At 41.4% G+C, this 4,832-nt stretch overlaps 1 non-coding gene across 1 annotated transcript; it reads right to left on the bottom strand.

Moving 5' to 3' along the window:
• Positions 1-285: 285 nt before the first annotated feature.
• On the bottom strand, positions 286-357 carry TRNAG-UCC (transfer RNA glycine (anticodon UCC)). Its single transcript has one exon. It is a non-coding gene; the product is annotated as a tRNA-Gly (tRNA).
• Between the last annotated feature and the right edge of the window lie 4,475 nt (positions 358-4,832).

Raw genomic sequence — 4,832 nt, 5'->3', positions numbered from 1 at the left:
GCAAGAGAGAAGAGACGTATGGGCCGTCTGACCGATAGATCAACTCTCCGGTCTTCACTACAAGGTGCAGCCACAGGCAGGGGAGGAAGGCGCAGACCATGTCTGCCAGGTTCGAAGTTGTAGATGCTTAACTAGTGATCTTTCAGGTGGCTTCGTACTTGCTCGTCTGGCGCACATCGGCACATGTGTAGGCGAACAGGTACAAAGTACGTCTTCGAACAGGTACAAAGTACGTCTTCGATGGAGGAAGAAGAGATGCATGCAAAAAAAATGACAAAGAAAAAATGCGTCTGCCGGGAGTCGAACCCGGGTCTATTGCTTGGAAGGCAATTATCCTAACCGTTGGACTACAGAAGCTTGCTGTGCAAATTTTCATAATAAGCGTAATTCATAAGAACATTTGTATAATAAGGATGCAAGTGACAGGCATTACACCATGCCCCTTCATCATCATGAAGAAAGGGTACAGAACGAAGCTTCAGGTGTTAAACATATCGTGCCGTCTCTCCCATCCACTTAGTCTTTCTTCTAGGCAACTCAAAAAGAGAAAACGCTTAGTCTTCTAGGGCTCGACTTGATTAAAGTACTAACATGAACATGTTAGAGCTTAGCATCTTTTGCCGGTAATCAGACCGCAAAATCATTGGCCACATCAATCTGCTAACCGGCGCTGCAAATGAGCATAGCCATGCAGAGGCTTCAATCGTTCTTGTTGTAACGCACCGTAGTTGATTAATAAGTCTACGGAAACAAACAGAAGTACACATGAGTAGTAAATGATCCAGCCATCCAGGGCATGTTTGGTTGGTGACTAATTTTGAAACAATTTTTCAACATCTCGTTGATAGAGTTTGTGCAACGCCTGAAAGGATGGAAACAAAAGGTACTATCCATGCAAGGTAAGGAGATTTTGTTTAAGTCTGTAGCTGAAGCAATTCCTTCGTATGTCATGTGAGTGTTTAAATTGCCAAAAGAAATTTGTAAATTAATTACTGACGTTATGTCGAGTTTTTGGTGGGGAGACACTGAAGAGAAGAAGATGCATTGATATGCATGGTGGAAAATGTGTATCCCGAAGAAGAGAGGGAGCATGGGTCTTAGAGATCTAGAAGCTTTAATCTCGCTATGTTAGCAAAGCAGAGTTGACGTCTAATTCAAAACCCTGATTCTTTGTGTGCGTATGTCTTAAGTGCAAAGAATTATCCTAATGGAGGCATACTGAATGCGGGTCCAGGAAGGGCTGTACATTACTTGGCAAAGTATTGTCTCAGGGATCCAAACCTTTAAGCGGGGATGCATTTGGAGAGTTGGGACTGGTTCAAAGATGATTATTTGGCAAGATCCTTGGATACACTCCAGTGTTTCGGAAAGTAATTAATCGTTCCACGGAGGAAAACTTTATTGTCAAAGGTAGAAGACTTGGTTGACCCCTACTCTGGTCAATGGGATGAATAACTTTTATGGTCTGTTAAACCTAGATGATGTTGCTAGAATCCTACAAATCCCTCTTCGCGTGGATGTGTAGAGGATTTTGTAGCATGGAACAACATAAGGTATGGTACACTCTCGGTGCGATCTTCATATAATGTTGAGCTTGATCATCAATATGCCGCATGATTGGTATATCCTAATGGTGAAGGTAGTATTCAGGTAAATGGAATCTGGATGGACACTTGACGCCTGCGAGGCCCTGAAAAAATAAAACAATTTACATGCAAGATCCTGAGAGGAGTCTTGCCGTGTTACGGTGTGCTTGCTAGGCGCCAGATTCCAGTCACGGGTACATGTCTGGACTGCAGAAGTGGGCTAGAAGACATACAATACTGCCTATTCATGTGTCCTTGTGCGTCGGCATTTTGGGCTGAACTGGATCTGAAGATGTTATCCAGAAAGCTATATCGGAAGATCGCTCGGGATCTGTTACAATAGAGATTCTAGAGAGAACTCAACCAAGAGCGTTGGGGAGCTGCCAATGGCGGAATTGATAGTAGTAGCAGCGTGGCACATGTTGTGGCAACAGCGCCGGTTCATGGAAGACGAAGCAATCCAATCTCATGATCGTGTTGCTATCTCTATCAAAGTGCTGGCCACAAACTTCGTAAGCGCAGCAACACCTAAACAAATAGTTCAGAACCGCGATCATATGTCGAAAAGGCCTAATCAGGGATGTGTAAAGGTAAATGTAGATGCTTCATTTCAATCTGAAATGTCGTCGGGTGCCACAGGAACTGTTCACGCGATGACAGAGATAATTTTCTGACAGCAGCGACCTGGTTTGTGCCTCATGTCAAGAATGTTGATTCTCCAGAATTGAGTGCTATCCGTAATGGGTTTTCTTGCTGCAAATATTGGATGTAATCACGTAATGGGTTTTCTTGGTGTACCTTCACCGTGGAGGCGGTGAACTAGCAGGACGCTTACTTTGCCTCGGAAGTGGCGATATTTATGGAATGCAATACTCTGGCTTCTTATTTTCTGGAAGTTGCAAATGTCCATTGCTTCCGAGAAGCAAACAAGAGATGAAAGTACCTAGCTAAATATTTCTTTAAATCTAGATCCTCTTCTTTTCAGGATTCCACCCCTGGCTCTATTTCTTATATGCTTGTAAATGGTATGGCTATCATATGAGAAAAAGTCCTATTACTATAAAAAAACTTAAGGCAAATTATCACTTCCACAAAAAGGGTGGTGGACAAAATTGTCACTAAAAGTGCGGCAAGATGTAGCAAAAAGCCCATGACATAAGGACCATGTAGCTAGAAAAGTTGGCAAATTACAAGTGTGTCAATGATAGTGTGACATGACTAAGATTAAGTGTGGAAACCATAGACTATAAACCAAACATGCCCCTAGTAAGATTTACATTTGTGAGAGGGCGATATGAATGACAATGGCTACCAAGGCTCATCTATTGTACCTCAACAGTTACACTATGAATGTTGTCGTCTCTTAGCTCATGCTCTAGCAGCGACTAGTTAGTAAAGGTCACGGTCATTGTGGCCATACTCAGTTCTGAACCATGTTTTCATCTAGGTTGCTAGCATTTTTTGGGAAAAGACTGGATTTTGTTGACTCAAAATGAAGCATAAAGGAGATATAACTAACAAGTACATCCCCGACCTTTGCATTACTAGGATAAACACAACCAACATTAAGACACACACACAAGGAATCATTTCAACATTAAGGTGCACACACAAGAAAATATACCTAGGCTAAAGAACAATAAGGAAAAAAAACACCAAAGTGATCGAAACAACAATCAACGAACTGCAACAAGGACCTTTTGCACTAACCATCCGTTGGGAGGTGGTGCTAGCCTCAAAGAGCGGTGGCGGCATGCTCTCGGCGCCCACCAGCTGAGCCATCGACGGTGACTCCTCGCAATGGTGACTCCTCGTTGTTTTCATGCTTGGGCTTGTTGGCCTCCTAATGGTCGGCAGCGGTTCAAGCTACATTTTGGTGAATTGTGTTCTAAGGTTATGCTTGTGCTTTCTTCCAAGCTAGCTAGGCAACCTAAGGAAGATTAGATCTTTCAGGTTTTGCTGTAGGACTGCCGATCATTATTAGTACATGCAGACACATGCGGAGATCGTGTGTGATGGCGATGAAATGTAGTTGCTCCTGCTGTGTTGTGCACTTTGTGCTTAGTTGCAAGAATCTGGAGAGAATGCAGGTTAACTATTTTAATCATATTGTCCTTTATTTTTTAGTCTTGCCTAATTACTACTCCCTCCATGTCAAAGTATAGTGCATATTAACTTGCAGTGAAAGTTTATGAATTTTGATGAAAAGTTTATAGATAAGTTATCAAAATTATCAATTAATTACTATTTGATTTGTCACTAAACATACTTTCATATCAAATGGTGATGCAGTTTGGTAAGAGTTATTGTGACCTGTGATGTAAATACATTACTGAAAGAACCCTATCATAGGTGATGGTTAATCATACAAACTACAAGTTCTAGATGTGTTTTCCAATTGAACGCCGCCTTCTGGCGGATGGTTAAATCTGGTTCAGAGACTGGTGGATATTAACATGCCTCAAGAATTAGATGTATTCATATGGAATCTACATATCCTTGGTTTTTTTCGGTGAATTTCCATGTATGTGGGCATGGTGAACCATAACCGCTCCTTCAGGAGAAATTCATTTGGAACATATGAGTCCCCTAAGAATAGAAATATTCTTTTGGCACCTCTCTTGAGTTGTTATTTTAGCCAAAGACAATATTACCAAACACAACTGGAATGGTAGTAAAAATGTTGTTTCTAGGACAAATACTGTGATCCATCATTTGTTTTCATCATGTGCCTCTTCGCAGATCTGTTATGGTGAACTATGTGGCTTTTAACCTTCCTCCGCCAACTAGTACTGCAAATACGTTTAAAAATTCATTTGGTGGGGTGAATAGGCAACTTAAGTCTCAAATCCGATCTAGAGTATCTCTCTTATGTTGGAAAATTAGGTACTCTCATTATTATATTGTTTCCAAAATGATGAAAGTTTCTAATTTTGTGCAGGTTATCCACATGGCTGCGCACTAGACCTGTATGTTGTAGTTACTTCAGTGTGCGAAAGCATATGAGCTTTTAGACTATTGGTGTAATTAGGTGTAATAGTTTGGATGATAGTCTAGCTATAGGATGAGTAATGCATAAGTGCATCTAGTTCGTCATATGCTAGTCTGAGTATGACATCACGTAGATCCATATGACAAACAAGAGGCTATACTCAGACTAGCATAGAACAATAATGGGTAAGGAGAAGATGGGGGACATCAACAAGCACTCAACAAGTTCCCTGTGTCTCTTAATCCCACGGGATG

The sequence above is a fragment of the Triticum aestivum genome, chromosome 4A (genome assembly GCF_018294505.1).
Source record: "Triticum aestivum cultivar Chinese Spring chromosome 4A, IWGSC CS RefSeq v2.1, whole genome shotgun sequence".
Lineage (NCBI taxonomy): Eukaryota > Viridiplantae > Streptophyta > Magnoliopsida > Poales > Poaceae > Triticum > Triticum aestivum.
This window is presented reverse-complemented; position numbering and strand designations above follow the sequence as displayed.